This window comes from Pipistrellus hanaki, assembly GCF_964339955.1.
Source record: "Pipistrellus hanaki genome assembly, chromosome: 14".
In the NCBI taxonomy this organism is placed as follows: Eukaryota; Metazoa; Chordata; class Mammalia; order Chiroptera; family Vespertilionidae; genus Pipistrellus; species Pipistrellus hanaki.
This window is the reverse complement of record NC_140516.1, coordinates 28,248,825-28,270,753: the sequence shown is the minus strand read 5'-3', so window position 1 is coordinate 28,270,753 and position 21,929 is coordinate 28,248,825. Positions and strand designations below refer to the sequence as shown.

The following is a 21,929-nucleotide window of genomic DNA, read 5'->3' as shown; positions in this document are numbered from 1 at the left end:
AAGCACTGCAATTTCACCAAATAATTTGTTTGTCCTTAAAAGAAAGAAGGGATGGCTAGCCAACTGCTATGTGTTTTTGATTTTCATTAAATTCTTGTGGAGAGCAAAGTGAGCACTGCCTAAAAATTCAAGCCTTTGAGTGCGCAGATAAGCAATAGAGCAGAGATGACTTTAATAGTCATTGAAGGAAAAAAAAACACACATTGTCAATGAGGATCAAAATCAATCAATCACCTTAAGTGTTTACATAAACAAAAGTCATCCACTTTGGAGGAGTTTGTACAGATTCAGGTGTACTACCATTTCAGTATTTGTGCTTCAAAATTTTTGTTTTTTTAATTTTTTCAGTCTCAAAATGCTAATAACAATAGAAAGTGTTTGTTAGACATGTGTCCTAAGCACCATGCTAAGCATTTCAGATCCATCATTTCAATCTTTAAACAACTTTATTAGCTAGGTATAATTATCCCCGTTTTGTATCTGAGTAAACTGAGGCTCAGAGAAATGAAAATAACACTCTGGATGACTAGAGAGTAAGTGGTAAGTTAGGTATTGTATCCATGGAGGTATGAATCTATAGCTACTGCTTTTAATTACTATATTTCTCAGCACAGCCTAGTTTAACTCGAGGCTTCAGTTAGCACAAAATATTCACCCCATGTTTAATTCAATTGGAAAAATATTGCATGGTCCTCAGCATCTCTGAACTTTTATCATCTATAGAAAGAAAATAGTATAAGTAAACTTAGAGGGTTTTCTTTTTTCTTTTTTTTTCTTTTCTTTTTTTTTTTTTTTTTTTTTTTTTTAGGATTAAATGAATAATATATATGGAACCCTTAGACTAATTCCCTTGTACTATGTTTTCATCCATTTCAACTTAATCCCATTATCAGAGCTAATCCTAGGGGTAGCATTTATAGTGCTAATTTGCCTGCCTTGCCCCTTCTGGGGCACTTGGCTTAAGCTGAATCAATAAGAGGAATGTGTAAGTGGAACAGACACTAAATGTTTAGTCCAGATCCCTTGAGCAGGGAGATCAGAGATCATGTAGAGTGGGGTTAGACCATGTTTCAGTAAAGGAAGTTGCCTGTGGAAGGGAAACGGAAGTAACTGGAGAGAGAGGAGCTGAGATGAGGAAAACCATGAGGCTCTTGACAGATAGTGAACAAGACCCTCAACTACTAGTTCATGTCTAGCTATTAGTGAAACTCTTCTGAACTCTCTTGCCTTGTGAAGTATCATTTCCGTTTTCATCCATGTATTACTATAATCACCAACACCCAAGAAAGAAAGAGGAATAAATAAGACAGATATGGTCCTTATATAACCTACAGAGATACAGAGATACCTGTTTCATTTCAGTAACATCTCTTTCTACTGAGGACTGCTTGTTGCATTTGGCTTCTTGCAACCAAACTGATTAAGACCCTGGGCACAGTTATAAAGCAGGTACTGCCTTCTTCTCATAGAGATTTATACTGAGGGCCCTATTATCTAGTGTCCAAATTTAAGCTAATTAAAGTTTTTCTTCAATGACACATCTCTGGGAAGTTTTTCCATCCTTGGTGGTTCCAAACATTTTATTAACAGTTTCTCTCACACCCTCACACCCCATCATGATTCACTCGCTAGGGATTAAGTCAAGATAGAATCTGGGTATAAATGTGTTACAGCCGTCCCTCCCCCACTGCTTAGCCACAGAAGATATGTTCCAGGACCCCCAGTGGGTGCCTGAAACAGATAGTATCAAACACTACTAGTATAACACTGTGTTGTTGTTTTTTTTGTTTTGTTTTGTTTTCTTTTCATACACACATACACATACCTTTTCACTTCAAGGAAGAACTTTATGGTTTCTCTTTGGCATATCTGGATTGGCAGCAAATTGCTCTTGTGCTTTGGGGCCATTGCTAAGTGAAATGTAAAAATAAAGGTTACTTAAGCACAAACACTGGGCAGTCAACCCGATAATCAAGATAACTAATAAGTGACTAAGGGGGTGGGGGGTGTATACAATGTGGGTAGGCTGGACAAAGGGATGATTCACATCCAGGGCAGGGCAGAACTGAGCTGCTTGAGATTTCATCACGCTACTCAGAATGGCATGCAATTTAAAACTATGAATTGTTTTATTTCTGGAATTTTCCATTAGATATTTTTTGGACTGCAGTTGACCATGGGTTAATGAAACTATGGAAGATAAACTGGAGATAAAGGGGGGCCTACTGTTCTTGTTTAGCCAGCCTTAGAAGCCATTACGTATATTCACTCTGATTCAAAGACAAAAAAGAAAAAAGCAGGAGAATCAAAGGGAGGCATTAGGATTTGCTGTTTAATATTGTAGTCACAAGCCATGTCAGGTTGTTTGAATTTAAATTAATCAACACTTTAAAAATGTATCTTTATTGTTGAAAGTATTACAAGAAGTCCTCTTTTTTCTCCACTGACCCCGTCTAGCCCGCCCTCGTCCCCTCCCCTGGCCTTCACCACTCTATTGTCTGTGTCCATGAGTTATGCATATATGCATATAAGCTCTTTTACAGACAGAGTAACTTTGGGGAAAAAGCATTCAAATTGGAATGGTCCACTTAGTTTTTGTTTACATTACAGAAAATGAGCCGAAACCGGTTTGGCTCAGTGGATAGAGCATCGGTCTGCGGAGTGAAAGGGCCCAGGTTCGATTCCGGTCAAGGGCATGTACATTGGTTGCGGGCACATTCCCAGTGGGGAGTGTGCAGGAGGCAGCTGGTCGATGATTCTCTCTCATTGACGTTTCTAATTCTCTATCCCTCTCCATTCCTCTTCCTCTCTGTAAAAAATAAATAAAATATTAAAAAAAAAAAAAAAAAGAAAGAAAGAAAATGAACCAGACTAAATCAGCAATTTGAATCCTTTTTATTGAACAATTAGAAAGAGCAGTTTTATAATAAACTCAAATTAGAAGTTTTATTTTTTAAATCCCAAACTTTTCTTATTTAGTAGTCAGATATGTCTCTACACCTTGTTTTAACATAGGGAATGCTGCTGCATTGCCTCCTGTAAACCAATATGTCAAGGTATCTTCTGACCAAGATTCCAACTGTCCTTATAACATTGCTCACAGTGTCCTTATTTCAGATATATTTTTCTAGAAAAAAAATTACATATGATCTTAATGATAAACTCTTTATTAGAAATATTTTTAACATTTCCCATAAGATAAGCATTTTTTTTTTTTTTCGAGGAGGATTACTCAAAAGTCATTTCTTTTGACGAGAATTTTGGGAGATATTCTCTCTCTTTTTCATATATATACTAGAGGCCTAGTGCATGAATTTGTGCATGGGTGGGGTCCCTCAGCCTGGCCAGCAATATGGGCCTATTGGGATCTGACTGGCCAGGGGGAGGGACCCTGTGAGGTTGGCTGGCTGCACCCCCCCTATCAGAGCCCACTGGGGGGGGGGGGAGAGGGGCTTACAGGAGTTAGGCACTCTGGGAAGTTGGCCAGCCTGTTGGGGGGCCGGCCAACCTGGGGGAGGGGCTGTGGGAAGTTGGCTAGCTGTGGGAAGGGACCATGGGAGGTAGCCAGCTGTGGGAGTTCACTGACCAACTCCTGCATTGAGCTGATGGTCAGTGCACGTCATAGCAGCTGGTCACCAGTGGTTCTGGTGGTTCCAGTTGTTCCGATTGTTCAATGGTAACAGTCGTTTAGGCATATATATATATACATACATACATATACATACACATACACACAGAAACAAGCAAACAGGCTTTTGAGTTAGAGATTAACTGTCTACTTAGAATGGTCCCAAACATTCTCTGTCAAATGTTGAATTATGAGTTGAGATCTGAAATATGAGAAGAAATCCATCTTGTAAAGAACTAATAGAACATTCCAGGGAGAGGGATCAGCAAGTACAAAAGGTCTTAAGATGGGAAAAACCTTGGTATGCTGAAGGAAAAAAAAAACTTGGTATGCTGGATAAAGCCCAAATGTGGTTAAGGAGAAAAGTCAGAGTTCATACTGAAGAAGTAGCAGGATCAAGGAGGATCTTGTAGACCATGTTAAACTGTTTTGATAATCCACACAGGGGCTTTAGTAGAAGAGTGACATACTGTACTATTACATTCATTAAAAAGAACATAAATGTGGTACCGATACAGGTAATATGTTTTTTCTAAGATCAGTAATGATTATGGGGAAACCCCTTTAGGGGGCTACGTCACTGTCCAGGCCACTAGTGGTGATGGTGTGGACTAGTTTGGGATCAGGGGGATTAAGGAAAATGAATGGATTCAAGGAAAAATTTACAAAAACTGGCAGTGTTTGCTAATAGATTGGATATGGTGGTGACAAAAAGAGCTGGAAATAGGTAAAGAATCAGGACCTGGGCAACTAGGTAAATAACATGTGCTTAGATGGAGAAGGATGAAGATGAAGTCATATGGTTCTAGGTGTTTGAGTAATCCTCCAGTTTTGCTATTCATAAAGGAAAAGGCAAGGGGGCTTGGTTTTTGCTCCATTCTGCTTCTAAAGAGCTCTTTGACTTTGGCAAAACAAAATTTGATTCTCAAGGTTTGTATCTATAAATTATAATATGTTGCCACAGTGATTTTTATAAAGCCTAAATTTAACAATTCCACTATTTTGCTTAAAAATCTTTAAACCTCTCTCTTGTTCCCATAATCAAAGTAACATTTCTTAGTATACCTTATCCAACTTTGCATATTCTGGCTCTTTCTTTCATTTCTAACTTCATCTTCTACCATACCCACTCTCATCCTCTCTGCCTAAGCCATCATGGCTTCCTCCAGTCCCTTGTTCTCCCCAAGCTCCTTTCTGCCTGGGTGTTTGCACATGCCTTTCCTTCATTAGGAAGCTGAGTTTTTCCTTCTTGACTAGTGAAATTTCCTTTCAGCTTCAGATGTGGATTGAACTGTCACTTTCTCAGGCAAACATTGTTGCCTTGACTAGATCAAATGGGGCTTTCATGTGTTTCATATAGAGCCGCAACATATGAGAGAGCTGTATGCATTTTTTTATATCCCGGCATTTGTCAACAAGCTTTACATTTGTTCCTGTGGTTACTTCATTAACTCTTTCCTCCATGAGGACAGGAAATCTGCCCATTCTAACTCGATATTGTACCTCCTGCACTTAGGCAGGTAGCCACTACTTGATGATGTTATCAAATGAGTGAGTTGTTTAATGAAAAGACCAAGTGGAGAGGCTGGATCGCATTATTATTAATACTGATGCATGAAAATTCATGCACTGGAGGGGATGGTCCCTCAGCCCAACCTGCCCCCTCTCACAGTCTGGGAGCCCTCAGGGGCAGGAGTTGACCTGGCAATCAGGGGAAGGCAACGCCCCCATCACACCTCTGCTGCTACTACTGCAGGCAGCACAAGCCTCAGCTGGCCCTGGTTACCTGAGCCTCAGGTAGCCCTGAGGGCTGGGCAGCCACCATCTGAGGCTTTCTTATGCCTTAGACTAGCCCTGGGCAGCTGAGGGGCCTGGGGGATTCTGGAGGCAGGTGCCCTGGCAGGGCTGAGGGGACTGGGTGGAGAAGAGGACTTTTGGTTCATAGGGAATATGCGTGCTCAGCCGTACTAGGTTCTGACAAACTGTCCTCCACATTGGGCCATCAACCTGCTCTCCCAGCATGAGTCCTTTTCTCATACATTCTCCTCTAAACTTGGTATGAATCAGACTTGCTAATTGTAACTAGTCTTATGAGTGTGTAAAATATCTCACCATGCATGAGTATATGTGCACCATTTAGCACATTTGGGGAATTAATATTTTTTATTCTGTGTATTTTATAAGTATGGAACCTGACCAATAACTTACCTTTCACCCTTTAATTTTACATGGCTTTTATTTTAAATTAAAAAAAAAACAAATTTATCCACCCTCTTTTAATGGTTTGTGATTTGTGCATAGTATTTCAGAAATTCTTTCTTATCTGGGGGTCATAAAATTATTTTCTATGTTTTTTTCTAATGTTCTGTGGTTACTTCAATGAAGAGAAAAGAATGTAAGTAAAGGCTTCCACATAATTAGTATTTTTCCTTACTAAGTCTTAGTCCATTTCTTCTGTTTTCTCTCATGATTTTATCTATATTCTGAATACTTTGAAAATACTTAACATGTTTCTGTCAAAAATGAATAATCTTTTCCCACTTGAAATGAATAGGAGAAATTTCCTAAAAAATGTCCCAAGTATGTTTGTCTTAATACAGTTTGGAATTTCTAAACACACACACACAAACAGACACACAAACAACAACAACAACAACAACAACTAAGAGGTGAAATATTTAGTCTTTATTTTATCATTTTAGAATTTTAGTGGCTCAATAGGATGCTATAAACAACTGAATGCCTGACCTTCATCTGTCCTCTGCTCTGCTGTATCATCTGCTGTCTGGTAGCACAGCCCAAGTTCTTCATAGCTACAGACACAGCTTTTCCCTTAAGACAGATCACCTTCCTGTAGTCGATTTGCCTGAAGTTTCAGGCTGCTGTAATGGAGTAGTTGTTTGATGGTGTCATGTATCAGAATGGTCAGTACCAAGGGCTTTGTTGGTTCATAACCATTAAGAAAAAAAAGGCGTTAGATGCCCTGTGCCTACCTTGACGGGGAACCCCACAGATTACAGAAGCCACACATTTCCCTTTGCTTGACTTGCCATTTTGATGCTCTAAAACAGTGATTTTTCAACCTCTTGCATTTCTTGGTGCACGTGGACCAGTTACTAAAATTCTGCAGCACGCCAAAAAATATATCTTAAATTTTTTGCCGATCTGACAAAAAGCACACACATAGGTATAATTTGATTCATACACATCACATGGCTATTATTGTTATTTGCTGTTGTCACTTTTTTTAATTTGGCAATCTAAGGAAAAGAAGTCAGTGCCCCTGACTAAAAATAGCCACGTATTGTATGTTTTACCAGTTGAAAATCGCCACTCTAGAACAATTTATATTCATGCAGTAGCTATTTCTTCCTTTTCTTCAATATTTTTCTATACCTCCCTCCATTTTATATAGGACAGTTTTTCCCTTCAGAGGCATTTGCAATAATTTTATAATAGTTATAAATATGTGTCCTCAACCTGAAGTATAAAAAATGTGTTTTTCTGTATCACAACCTAATTTTAGTTTCAAAACTTCATTCTGCAGGAGTACGAGGGGGTTGTTCCAGGGGCTTCTGAGGCACATCTGTCTGAGCAGGGAAGGTCAGAGACCTATCTCTCATATTTAGGCCTTAGTCCAGCCATGTAGATCCCTCTTGAGATGAGCATGCTCTTGTCCTCAGGGCTCCTTCTTGTCTGTTAGCATTTGTCTTCCCCGTCAGAGGCAGACTTAAGGTGTGGACATGGTCCCACAGCTTCTATTCCATCACATGGCAGTGGGCGTTCTCCACGTCTGTCCAGAACTCTGCTTGCCTGGATCCATTTCCCAGGACTTCTCTCCCCTCACTGTTGGTTTGCTGCCTTCCCAGAGCCCACTGGGAGCATTCTACTGGGGAATCCAGGCACAGCCCGTCCCCCTCACACCCCCCCTTTCCAGAAAGCTACGGTTTCTCTTTTGTGTTCATTTCTTACCGTCTCTTCTCCTCTCCACCCAAGGGGATTATGTTTCTAGTCTGAGTGGGAGTGGGCATGTACCACCCTTTTTTTCCTTTGCTTTTTCTGTACGTTTTATTCTAAACCCTTACAGTTTCTCCCCAGGCATCTAAGCATTTGGAGCACTAAAAGGCAGACTGATGGGCTGCTTCTGCCATGTGTCCTGTCTCCTTCCTTTGCTGAAATGGTGAATGTAGGGTCAAGTATTTGCCTGTGTGAGGCAATAGATAGGGAAAATTCTTGGAAACCATTTAAAAAAAAAAAAAATATATATATATATATATATATATATATATATATATATATATATACAATATATATATATATATTTTTTTTAATTTTTAAAAATATATTTTTATTGATTTTTTACAGAGAGAAAGGGAGAGAGATAGAGAGCTAGAAATGTTGATGACAGAGAAACATCGACCAGCTGCCTCCTGCATACCCCCCACCGGGGATGTGCCTGCAACCAAGGTACATGCCCTTGACCGGAATCGAACCTGGGACCTTTCGGTCCGCAGGCCGAGGCTCTATCCACTGAGCCAAACCAGTTTCGGCCCATTTTTTTTTTTTTTTCTAAAGGAAAACATCAGTTATCTTCTTCAAACCATTATCCTGCCATGCTTATACTTTATAGTTTTAGTTGCAATAGCTTTGATTTCTGTATTTTTTAATTAGTATTATAATTTGGTTTGTTTATGATTGCCTCTGATGATTCCATTTAATAGGAGTAATACTAAAAGTTCTCATTTTTTTTCAGTCTAAGTTCTTGCCAGCTGCCAGACCTGTACCTATTAAAATCCACATTTATTAATGCTCGTGGTTCATGGTTTGCCTTGAGTCTTTCTAATCACACTGTCCTTCCTGTCTTAGTTTTCTTTTAAATCAGACTTTAAAACATGTCTCCATTTCCTACCATCAATCATTAGGTAAGCCTTGATTTGTTAAAACCTCTGTCTCAAGCATTACTCTAGCAAAATGATTGGACTCCAAGTCCATGTCTCTTATCATTAGCCAGAGTTCTTGCATCTGATCCCCACAGCGATTCAAGTGAAGAATTGTTTTCCATGAGCTGTCAAGGAGAAGGAGGTCATTATGACAAAAGCCTCCTGCCTAATTTATATGGTGAGGCATGCCCACTCACTCTGGCGTCAGCGCTCTGACCAGTTACCAATTGATTTCTATCAGTGTTGTGTGAGATGATAAATTTTAATCAGAGCTTTTTGGTCTCTATTAGTCTGGCTTTCTGTTTATAATGGGTTTCTCTCATTCATGCTTTTCCTAGTCTGCATTTTTATGACTGTGATGGGCTTTGATTTACTTCACTCAAAGTACGATGCTCTGGCTTCAATTACTCCATTTAACTTTAAATAGACATCGCTACAAGTCTCACTGATAGAAAGAACATCTGGTGTCAATAAATTGCAGCAGGAGGTGCCATGCGGGAAGGAACCCAAACACTAAGCACGTCTCTGGGCACATCCATCAGGGCACGAACATGCATGTCCTGGCATCCGGCCACTGAGCTTCTTAAATGCTATCAGCGTGCGGCGAGTTCTAGGAGTTTAAGCCAGCTTGGCATCATTTTGATTTTTATTGTAGTAATTGCCGACTTGCTGACCCAAAGTTCTAGACAGAAAACATTTTGTTCAGTCGATAACATCTTTGAGGAAAACTTTTGCTAAACAGGAACGGCACTTTCTAAAAAGGAGACACTTTCTTCGGTGTCTAGGACAGACTGTTCAAAGAAGGATGTTGTAAAGAAGTCAGAATAAAGAATTCTGCTCTTTACACCCGCTCTAATCCTCCAACCCCTCCTCACCAACATGCACCAGAATCAAAATACTGACATTTCCACAGGAAAAACCATATTTACTATTTTTGAGTGTATCCCAATTACAAATTTTAACAATTACCTAAGACCACCAAATCCAGATAATACAGTGTACCATGATTAAATAAAGATAAAACGTTGCCTTCCTTTAAGCCTTGAGGAGTAAACTCTTTCATTGCAAAATAAAGTATAATCCTATATAATAAAAACCTAATATGCTAACTGTCTGGTCGACCAGTAGGCCATTCAACCAATAAAAGTGTAATATGCTAATGATATGCTAAGGCAGCTCAACCACTCGCTATGACATGCACTGACCACCAGGGGGCAGACACTCTGACTGGTAGCTTAGTTTGCTGCTGGGGTCCAGCCGGACTGAGCGAGATTGGCTGGACACACCCATGATCCCTCCCTGGCTGGCCAATCTTCCATGTCTCTTCCTGGCCCTGATTGTGCACCAGTGGGGACCCTCGGCCTGGCCTGTGCTCTCTCGCAACCTGGGACCCCTCGGGGGATGTCCAAGAGCTGGTTTTAGCCTGATCCCACAGGTGCACGGATTTGTGCACCAGGTGTCTACTAGTATTTTAAATTAGTGCTTCACACTCTTTTGAACATAAGAGTACTTTTTAAATATTAAAAATTATAAAACCTTTGGTGAGAGTAGATTGTGACAAAATACATAGTGCCCCTAACTACTGGGAATTCAGTAACACTTTTTTTGTTTTCTTAGTTATAGTAACATTTCTATGCAATTGAAAAGTAGTATGTACATTGAATGCACAATACATACTAATTTTTTCTAAAGGTCACACTTAAAGTATACATGGATAAATTTGAGTTCCTAGTGAGGCACACAACACACAATTTGGGAACCACTACTCTAATCCATTGTTTCTGTCATGTTGTATAAAGGTACAATCTGATTCCCTTCCTCTTTTTCCTCCTTTCTCTCTTAACCCATAGAAAACACGATGACAAAGATATTTTTAAATTGCTTTTTATTGCTTTGATCATCAATATTTGATTCAATAAACCAGAAGCTTTTGTGTGTGTGTGTGTGTTTCATTTTCTACTTTATACTGGTACAAGATGACGCTAGTACAGAAATAATTTCCCATAAATGCAATTTACATTTTAAATTTTATTCTGTATTCAGGATCTCAAAGTCAAGTTATGCAATGATAATCTGATCCTTTTGAAGAAGGGTGTTCCTAAGCATAGGTTTTATTTAAATGACCTTCACTGACTTAATTTATGGGCCACAAACGGGGAAGCATATTTCTGTTTTTCACAGCATCTTGATTTATTTTGAAACTCAGATTCTTGGGCATGAGAACCAGGAACTCAGCCTCACCAGCCTCTCCTTGTCCACACAGCTTGTTTCTGTCTGGCTTCGTGGGCTCTCTTCCTGAGCCTGGGAAGCAGGTCACGATGAGCCGTAGACATTACGTCATCCCAGTCCAATGAATGCTCTCATCAGAGTGTTGCTCTTCCCCACATATTAACCTCCGACCTAGCAGGACCTTTATTGCCCTGTTCTGTGATATGCTCATCCTTGGAGTCATCACAGCTATGAGGAAGAGGACAGACTGATCCAATCACTGAATCCACTGTGCAGGGGAACAGTTTCTCTTCCCAGAAGAAGGGACACGAGAAAGCTGTCTGGGCAACAGAACAAAACAAACAAACATACACATACACAAACAGGCCACGTAAATAATAGTTTCCACCACCGGTGACACTTGCAAACTAATTCTGAATAAAAGATTTGGAAAGAGGCATGCATTTCACACTGGAGACGTTTCATTTTCTTTGTCGTGTGTACCCAGAGCTGAAAAGGTCCTCGTGGGACAGACTGTCATGTCCTGCCATGAGATGGAAGGGAACAGACACTTCTGCACTTTGGAAGGATTCAATGGCAGTGAGACAATGTCATCTGAGATGCAAATATCAGAAAAGGGTCAGGCTAGGTCAGCACATTTTCAAGTATGTTCTCAGAGGATGGCAAAAAAGATGGCGTTAAATGAGTGAAGGCAGAGGATTAGGCTACACAAAGTCAGAAAGATTTCTTTAATGAACATTTTATAAAACTTTTCACATACCAGAATACTTTTGAGGATTTCAGAGGAGGATATGGCACGCATAATTTCCAAAACATATATAGCCAGAGAATTCTTTTAATTTTTATTCACTCGGGAAAGTAAAAGATGAGGTGGTTTCTTAATATCTTGCTTATCCCGATGTTCTTTAGATTTTGTAAATTTAAGAGCAATACAAAGCAGGGATTTTGTTAATGCATTGGATGTCTATGGGGACAGCCACAAATTCAAGAAGCTTTCCATACCCATTGCTGATCTTCTTTCCCCATGTTCACGCCCAGATCCTGTAAAGGAGGGTCACTGGAATCATGTCACCTCAACACAATGTGAACTACAGAGAAAGCAATATCATGAAAAGTATTGCAGTGCCTGCTATATAACAAAACTTCACTAGGGAAAGTCATTAAAGTTCAAGGTTCAAAATCCAGTTTATAGAACATCCATGTAGCTTTCCGAGAGTGGGTACCCACATTATCAAAGTACTACATATTACTTGACACAAAAGCTGAAGGAAACAGGGTATAGACACCGAGTCCCACTTCCTTCTGCATTCCTTGATTCCATAGCAACTTCACCTCATGTTAGAACTTCTTGAAATTCTCTACATCGATTTATAAAACTTGATACACATAGCTAAAGTTCTGCAGGTTTAAAAAGTGCTCAAAAGAGATAAAAATCTACCTTTTTATACCAACTTCTCTGTGCAGAAACCAGTCATTTGACTGTCTTTGACTAATGAATGTCACTTACGTTAAGCCAGGTATCTGCCAATACCTGGGCAGAGTGTTTTTGTCAGCTATTTTTAATCATATTTACTTCACTTAGTGAGTTTTTTAAAGCAAGTATTTTTGCTTTAAATGTTTTGGCTTCTTTGCAATTTATTTTACTTTTGTACCTTTTCATAAAATAAGGTTAGTAATTAAAATGTGAAAATTTGGTAGGCAGCATATTTGATGGAGAAGGTTAAGAGAATAACACACTTGATCCCTCTTCGAAAACTGATGTCCAATGCAATGAGGTTTTAATAACATAGGGAAATCACAGTGAGTCTCCGTATTAAAACTTTTGGTCTCCTCACAGACAAGATTCATAAACTCAACATTAAGTTTTATCTGTTCAGGGAAAACAATTGAATTGGTTTTTCTAGAATTAATATGCTTTCAGTTTTGAGTTGTGTCAATCTTATCAAAGTGCCAGTGTAACTGAATGCTGGTTAATTTCTGAGATCACTAATAAGTGTTCAGGAATCAATGCATACGTTCACATCTATCACTCATGTTTTCAAAGTTTGTGTTCCAACAGTATAGTTAATTTAGACGTTTTACATGAAACAAGTATATGGTGTATAATATGAAGATCCAGAATCAAACTCTCCTGCCCCTTTTATCTGTCTCTTCTTGGGCTGGCTATTTCATCTCCCTGAATTTTATGTTCCTCATTTGTAAACTGAGATGATAAGAACAACATTGGTTCTGCCCATCCACAGAGATGAGTGGTGATCAAATGAGATCATGTTTGTGATAGTTTGTATATTTGAAAATACCTTTCAAGATCCTGGGTTGTGTACTAGGAATACAATGATGAATTAGAGAACCCTGAGCATAAGAACCTTGCGGATAAGCAATTACTGTATATAAGGGAAGTGTAGGGTGGTATCTAATACAGTCTTACAGAAGCAGAGGAGACCTCTGAGAGGCGGTGTCACCTCCTGTATGAGTTTAAAGATAACTAGGGAAAATAAAGAGGCGACATTTTTCAGATGGAGAATATGCAGGAATGAGAAGGAGAGAGAGCATGGCATATTTGGGAAATAAAAATGAGTTCAATTTGCTTGGACTATTAAATTTGTAGAATTGGGCCAGAGAATAGCAAGATATGGAGTGGGAAAGATAAATGGAGGTTGATGGTTTAAAGCACATTTAAGCATTTGAGATTTTAACAGAGAGAAGTGAAGAGTACAAATACAATTTATTTTAAAAGTTTAATTAGGGAATATCCAAATCATTTTAGGAATATTGATTATTTTTTGGATTTTTGTTAATTATTTTAGCAATGGTATTGAGATAGCCACTCTCACTTAACTTGCAAACATTTTAGAGAATGTTGTGAGGCAGTGTCCTGAGAACACTGCTGAATGATCCACCCAGCATCCTTCTCTTTAACGTCTCCGTTCTTCGTTATTTTGTGTGGAACACACACGTTTTTAATAGACTTAATCTGCCATTAAAGAAACTTGGAAAGGTAATGTCAATCATAAAATAATTTGGAAATACAGAATAGTGCAGACATGCCTAGAATTTCAGTTGAACTGCATTTTGCGATTTCTTTAACATTTTCCATCAAAGGTTCTGTTGCCATTAATAAGCTTATAAAGCTTCATAATTCAGTTTGGGTTGCAATCCAACCAATGCTCTGTCAAAAAAATAGATATCATTTTCCAGAAAATGATGTGTCCAACTGATTGCCCTTAAACTTCACAAGTTAACTGAGAGAACCATGACTCAAAGAAGATGCTTTACCATTATTTATTTATTTATCCATTTATTTTTGAGTGCATGCCCTTAGCCTGCATGAAAGTTCAGCATTATCTTGAGGCGCTTGTTTGCCTTGCTGCTGGGATCCTCATCATTTGTGGATGATGTCTTTTAGATTAAAGGAGCTGTCCCTATTAACTCGAGGAAAGGGCTGTCCCTATTAACATTGCTCCTTTAACACATCTGGAAACACTTCCCGGGCAGATTGCCCCATCGCCCCTTCTGCTTGCTTTTGCAGTGGTCAGCTATTTAAGTTGCATTACATTCATGATGGAATGATATAAAGATAGGGCCAGGACATCATTTTATCAAGTATACCTTCTCATTAAGATCTCCTTTTGAGATAGAGATCTTCATTGATTCCTAACTCATGCTCCCTATTAGCTTTAAAAAATCCATTTAAAGCTGCACAAATGTTAAATGGAAGTACTTTATTCTAAAAGATGTGGCTTATCTATATATCTGATTGTGGGGAAAAGTTGTTAATGAGATTTATGAGCAAAGCACCTTATCAAAATGGAAAGGATGGGGAAAATAAGAAAATGTATATTCTATCTAGGAGGGGGTAGAGAAGAGTGAGGTGGGGATTAATGATGCAGGAGAGAGGAAGGCTGCAGGGATATCTCCAGGAAAGGAGTTGGGTCTAGCACATGAGGGGAAGAACTGGCTTTAGATGAGTTTAGGTAGTTGTTCTATCCAGGGTTAAGAGGCTCCAAGGCAGAGTGTGTGCAGATGCTAGAAGGTAGATAGCTGTAGATGTGGAACTTGTGGAGGTTGTCTTCTGAATGCATCTATTTTATCAGGAAAATAAATCAGGAACTGAGATTGAGGACTGGGAGAGAAGGTGTGACAGGTTTGAGGAGAAAGAGGATTTACTAGTAAATAGTTATCAACAACTCTAGGATTGTGAATGGAGTAGGCTCAGAGTCATGAGTAGGTATTTTATCCTACCCTCTGAATGTCAAGATTTCTCTCACACCATATCCCTTACTTAGAACATTCTTTTCCCTTCTATGTTTACAAAAGCACTATTTAACTCAAAAGGATCTTCTAGAATAATCCTTTTAACTTATAAATTAAGTGATTCCTCTAGTGTTTATAGGAAGTATAGTTGCTCCAAAATATCCATAGAGAATTGGTTTCAGGATCCCCATAGACACCAAAATCCATGGGTGCTCAAGTTACTTATGTAAAATGAGAGGCACAGTGCACGATATTTGTGCACTCGGGGGTGGGAGTCCTTCAGCCTGGCCTGTGCCCTCTCACAATCAGGGAGCCCTCAGGAGATGTCCAACTGCCGGCTTAGGCCCACTCCTGGTGGGGAGCAGGCCTAATCCATCAGCCGGATATCTTAGCGCTGCCTTAGAGGTGGGAGAGGCTCCCACCACCACAGTTGCTCTGTGAGTTGGGCTCAGGGCTGCTGGCTGAGCAGTGCTTCCCCTGTGGGAGCTCACCGACCACCAGGGGGCAGCTCCTGTGGGGAATGTCTTCCCCCTGGTGGTCAGTGCACATCATAGCAACTGATCAGTCCGCTATCCAGTTGATTTTCATATTAGCCTTTTATTATATAGGATGGTATAATACTTGTGTATAAGCTATACACATCCTCCCACAAAATTTAAATCATCTCTAGATTACTTATAATACCTAATATGATGTAATTGCTAAGTAAATACTTGTTATACTTTATTGTTTAGGGAATAATCACACGAATGAAAGCCTGTATAAATACAGATGTAACCATTGTAAGCCTAACTACATAGTACACAATCAGTGACATTTAAAAAATGTTTTTGATGCTGCTGGTTGAACCTGAGGATGTAGAATACATGGATGTTAAAGGTCTACTGTTCATTTAATCCTAAGGCTCTTTTAAAAAATATATTTTTATTGATTTCAGAAAGGAAGGGAGAGGGAGAGAGAGAGAGAGAAACATCAATGATGAGAATCATTCATCAGCTGCCTCCTGCATGCCCCCTACTGGGGATTAAGCCTGTAACCCGGGCATGTGCTCTTAACCAGAATCAAACCTGGGATCTTTTAGTCTGCAGGCCAACCACACTCTATCCACTGAGCCAAACCAGCTAGGGCCTAAGCCACTTTTTTAAAAAAGGTAAATTATAAGATAACTAGGTCATTGCAGTGGAAAGAATCTCTTTTTAAAATTCATATATTAAGCCCTAATCCCCACTGTGCCCACTGTGATGGTATTTGGAACTGGGGCCTCTGGGAGGTAATTAGGTTTAAGTGATGCCATGAGGGTGGAGTTCCCATGATGGGATTAGTGTCCTTACAAAAAGAGGAGAGGCTACATCTCTCTTCCCTACCCACCTCTCCCTGCATGCACACACCAAGGAAGAGCCATATGAGGACTAAAGTAGGAAGGACACTCTTACCAAGAACCCAACCATGCTGGCACCCTGACCTCAGAGTCCCAGGCTTCAGAAAGATAAATTTTGTTTCAGCCATCAAGTCTGTGGAAGTTCATCATAGTAGCCCTAACTGACTTAAGATAGTTACTCAGTGGTATTTTATACAGTGACTTTGTTGGTAGGACAGTATTTTTAACGGCATAGCAATGCTAGAAAATGACTGGATTTTAGGTCCCCTTAGTTAAATATGTTTGAGTTCCTAGACAGATATTCCCCCATAAGAATGAGGCTATGTGTACTTCAAATTTGATTGCCAGGGTGTTTACATTGAAGAATTATTATGAATCTGACATTAAAGTAGTGGACAATATCTTTGTGGTCATCAAAAAGCAGTGATGTATGAAACTTCAGTAACACACATAACCTAGAACTGTGTAACCAATGAAAGATGCCTTTTGCTAGAATCTATAATACTAAAAGTGCAATATGCTAATTGGACTGGACGTCCTTCCGAATGACCTTCGGGGCGAAGCTGGAGCTGCAAGGGAAGCTGGGTCCCAGGTGCCAGAGGGAAGCCGGTGCCAGCAGCTAGGGGAAGGAAGGCCTACTCTTGAACAAATTACATGCATCAGGCCTCTACTAGTATTATAATATTTAAGTTCTTAGGAGAACAGAGAGTTATTGACATTATTGCCAAATTTGACTAGTTAATAATTATTTACTGACAGATGTTGCCACTTAACAACACCTCTATTTAGCATGAAGTGGAATGGTTGGTAGAAAGAATAATGACCCACAAGTGAGATGCCTACTTTACTCACCTCTTATATGCAGCAGGCCATCGATTTGCCCTTCCACCTGCCAAATGAAGGGATTTGGAGCCTCAGATTCCTTCATGTCCCAGTGTTTGTGAATCTCTTCTGCTATTTGTACCCTTTGAAGCTTCTATACCCACTTATTTTTCTCCTACTGCCTGATCTTCAGCTGACTGAGGTATAAGAATATTTCATGTGTTTTGTTGCCTGCATCGTTTAACCTTGTGTAGCCTTTGAGTGTCTGGATCAAATTTGCAGTCAAATAATATTAGGTTTCTCCCTCCCTCAGCCCTCTTCATTTCCCACCTCTTTCCATGATTTTTCAGTCTGTCCTATTTTTATGAGGTTGCTTGAAAAAATGCAGTGTGGAAGATTTGGAGAAAATGACTAGGTCGTTCGTTGCTGGGTAACTGTCCTTTAACAGTGATTCAGTGCTTAATAAGATTGTTTTATCTGGTTCCAGGGTCTTCCCAGAATTTCACTGTTGCTGATTTTGTGTCCTTTTAGGGAGAAAAACATACAGACACCACAAAGAAATAGTCAATGTAGAAGCTTTTTTGTTTCCTGTGATTTCCCCCAAATTTATACATTTTATTTTAAATTGGTGCTCATTATTAAATAACTAGAGACCTGGTGCATGAAATTCATGCAAGGTGAGAGGGGATTGTCCCTCAGCCCAGCCTGCACCCTCTCTAATCTGGGACCCCTTGAGGGATGTCCGACTGCCCATTTAGGCCCGATCCCACCACTCGCTTGCCTGCCTGATTGCCCCTAACCGCTTCTTCCTGCCAGCCTGATCACCCCCTAACCATTCCCCTGCCAGACTGATTGATGCCTAACTGCTCCCCTGCCAGCCTGATTGCCCATAACTGCCCTCCCCTGCAGGCCTGGTCTCTCCTAACTGTCCTTCACTGTAGGCCTAGTTCCCCCTAATTACCTTCCCCTATAAGCCTGGTTGCCCCCAACTGCCCTCCTCTGCTGGCCAGGTTACCCCTAACTTCCCTCCCCTGCAGGCATGGTCCTCCCAACTGCCCTCCTCTGCATGCCTGGTTGCCCCCAACTGCCCTCCTCTGCCAGCCCAGCCACCCCTAACTGGCCTCGCTGCTGGCCTGATCACTCCCAACAGCTCTCCTTTGCAGGTTTATACCTCCCAACTGCCCTCCCTTGCTGGCCTGATCACCCACAAATGCCCTCCTATGCCAGCCATCTTGTGTTCACATGGGGGCAGCCATCTGTCATCACATTGGGGCGGCCATTTTGTGTGTTGGAGTAATGGACAATTTGCATATTACTCTTTTATTAGATAGGATACTTCACTAATCAGGATTTATCCTTTGTCCTCTTGATTCAAAGGAACTTTCCTAAGAAATATCTTGAATAATATGTCCACCATATCTCTCAAAACAGTTCTAAAGACCAAAGGTAAAAAATAATGTACTTTAAACAGTTTATTTAAATAAGTTTCACAGCTCAGAAGCAAATCTTTTAACATAGCTTCTTCAGTTCCCAAATTATTTATTTATGGATTATTTTTAAGTGACGAAATTTATTAATAAATAGTATTTATTGATAAATTATGTTTTCGAAAGGGATCTTTAGGGCCATATTTTCTTAGTTCTTTGAGATTTAAAACTACCTGCCTGCTGCCTTTGTATAAATGGCACTTTGGCTGGCTGAAATTTTTGGATCGCAAGTTCTTTATCTTGGAGATTCTGTTACAATTATTCAATATTCTTCTCTTTTTAAACTTGCCTTGAACAAGGTTGTAGCCAGACTGAATTTTTCCCTCTTGTAGGAAATATATTTTTTTGCTATTTAAATGGATGCCTAAAAAAATGGATGCCTTAGGCCTTAAATCAAATAACCAGGAAATGTTGTATTGTTGACTGATTTGTATAAAATATTCTGATATATGGCAGTATATCATGATGTAAAGACTCAGAATTTACCTATTTCATAAAATTTATTTGAATTTTATATATATATATATATATATATTAGAGGCCCGGTGCATGAAATTTGTGCATGGGGTTAAGGGGAAGTCCCTCAGCCCGGCCTGCATTCTCTTGGAACCCAGGACCCCTTGGGGGGGTGTCGGGCCTAAATTGGCAGTCGGACATCCCTCTTGCAATCCGGGATGCTGCATGCACCAGTGACCACACTTTTCATTCAGGTGAAAGGCATCTTGCTGTTGTATGGGCAGCTACATTTTTTGCCCTGATTATAAAAAGTAGTACATAACATGATCCTTCTGAGGCAGTGGTACTATTTTCCCCATCTTATGGGTGGAAAAAACTGAAGCAGCGAGACATTAAGTAATTGACTTTGTCACGCAGTTATAAGTGTCAGAGTCAGGGCTGACCACAACATGTGCAAGCCAGAGCCCATGCATGTCATTGCTGCATCATCCTGTTTTTTCAGTGTTAGAGTAGCCTTGCCCGGTTTTAATTTTTAAATCTAAGAGACTGTTCCCAATATATGGGGTAGAGTCCCCAGGTCTGGCGAGTGATCAGGGCTGATCTGTGGGGTGACCGGCCAGGAGGGCAATTATGGGGTCTCTGCTGGCATCCACCTTGGCTGGTGGCCTGGAGCAGCTGCCTGCTGGCTGGCCCACATAGAGACTGGTCATACCTCCATTTGGTCGATTTGCATATTAGTCTTTTTATTATATAGGATATATATAAAATTCTTATATATATATAAGAATATATATATATTCTTCTTCTTTTTTTTTTTAATCCTCACCCAAAAATATTTTTTTTCCATTGATTTTCTGGGAGTGTAGACTATAAGGAGGGAGGGGGAGAGAAACATGGATGTGAGAGAGGCACATTGATTAGTTGCCTCCTGCATGCACCCCAAATGGGGCTAGGGATCAAACCGGCAACCCATGTATGTGCCCTTGACCGGGAATTGAACTCAGAACCCTTTGGTGTCTGGGCCAACACTCTAACCACTGAGAAACACCATCCAAGTCTCCTGAATTATATTAATGAATAATTTTTTGTTCTCCCTGTTGAGGTTTTTATAATTCCAGTTGTTCTATTGATCTCTGCCTTCTTGCTCACACAAAATACTAGTAAGACTGCCCTTCTCCCAACAGGGCTGAGAGCAAGCCCCTTAACTATGGTCCCTAGTCTTTTTCTCCTCTGATGGGATCCCATTCAGAGGAACAATTTGTTTCCCAGGTATTCTTAACTCAGTTGTAAGGATCAGATTACCCTACTCTCCCATCAATCACCTTTAGCTTCTAACAATCATAACTTTAAATCCACTATGATAAATCACTAAGCATTTTATATATGTCTATGATGCACAAAAGTTTATAGACTCCCAGATTAGCCTGTATCTATCTCATCTTGATTTCTACATGAACCCATTTCTGCTCCATGTTCCATCTGTTCCCATTTCCTGAGATACTTCCATTTTGATTCTCTCAAGTTCATAGTCCATCATCACAAAATCTCTTCAGTCCTCAAATTTTTCTCTGAACATTTGTTTCACATTAATGCTGACACATAAATCTGACTTTCACTTGATGATTCTTCTTCCCCTTCAGTCGCTCATAACTCTTGAACCACAAAGTTGCTTAAATCATTCTTTTGGGACATGTTTTACGAGTGGTTCCAACACAATTCCTAACTTATTGTGGGTGGAACTCTCTGATTCCACTGGTGTTAACAGACACCTCTAAACATTTATGTTTTTGTTATTCCTTGGGTTGGCCCATGTTTCCTGTTTATGGGTTTGTGTGTTTGATTCCCTCTGGGCTAATACCAGGCCTTGCAAACACACTGAAGTCATACCCTGATGCGAGGCCTTGTATGTAAATGGACAGGAACCCTACAACCTAAGCCATGGTTCCCTTAAAATATAGAACCCCTCATATTTTTCCAGTTTGGGGAAAGCCAATTCAAGGCCAATCAATGTGCGAGTACATTTGTTGGTTTTCTATTCCGTAGTCATCTAGGTCCATGTCCTCTTCAACAATAGCATGATAGAGCCATTATTAACTTAGGTCAGGATATAAGTGCACATGCATGAAGAGTCTAGCAGGTACTGTAGATAATGGCTGCCATCTAGGTGAGAAAATATATGGCTTGTTCAAAGCAGATAGGCTCACTTAACTCTAGCTGATGCTCTTTGCATATGAACCCTTTGATGACAGAACTCTGATTTTTCAACAGAAGCAGAAATTCCATATTTTTATATGAATTTATTTTTATATGACTTTTAAATATGCTCTTAAATTGTTTAAAACATGCATGGAATATACACACTATGTTTGGTCAATGCTTTTTCACTTGGCTTTCATGGTAGGAGTACCTTGGTCTCTCTTCCTACATCTCTTCTTACTCCACACACTTGTAACCAGTGTCATGATCAGCCAAGGCTTCAAATACTGTTCTGATGCTCACCTCTTTGTTCACACTGTATCCCAAAGCACCTAACTTGTCATGTCTCTTTGGTTGTTTTACAAATACGTACTATGTCTAAGCTTGAACTCAAGATCTTTCTCCCAAGATTGTTCTTATTCCATCGTGTGGAACCTTCCTGAACTTCCTAGGAAAAGGAAACAAAGGCTAGGGCCCAGTCAAGATTGGAGGAAAGACCAAAGACATTTGCATGAAGCAACCTAAAAATCAAACATATA

General features: G+C 39.8%; 2 long non-coding RNA genes across 5 annotated transcripts in view; one reads left to right on the top strand and one right to left on the bottom strand.

Annotated features, from left to right (window-relative positions):
- The window catches only part of LOC311632253, a 580,642-nt gene that overhangs the window by 440,841 nt on the left and 117,872 nt on the right, over positions 1-21,929 (bottom strand). Inside the window, exon 4 of one of the 4 annotated variants that reach the window (XR_014796743.1) lies at positions 10,510-11,391. The exons of the other annotated variants lie outside the window; for them this stretch is intronic. This is a non-coding gene — a long non-coding RNA (uncharacterized lncRNA). Of the gene's footprint in view, positions 1-10,509; positions 11,392-21,929 lie in introns of those variants that run through there. 4 annotated transcript variants of the gene reach the window in all.
- Positions 1-21,929, top strand: part of LOC311632255 — a 141,574-nt gene that overhangs the window by 72,717 nt on the left and 46,928 nt on the right. The window lies entirely within an intron of this gene.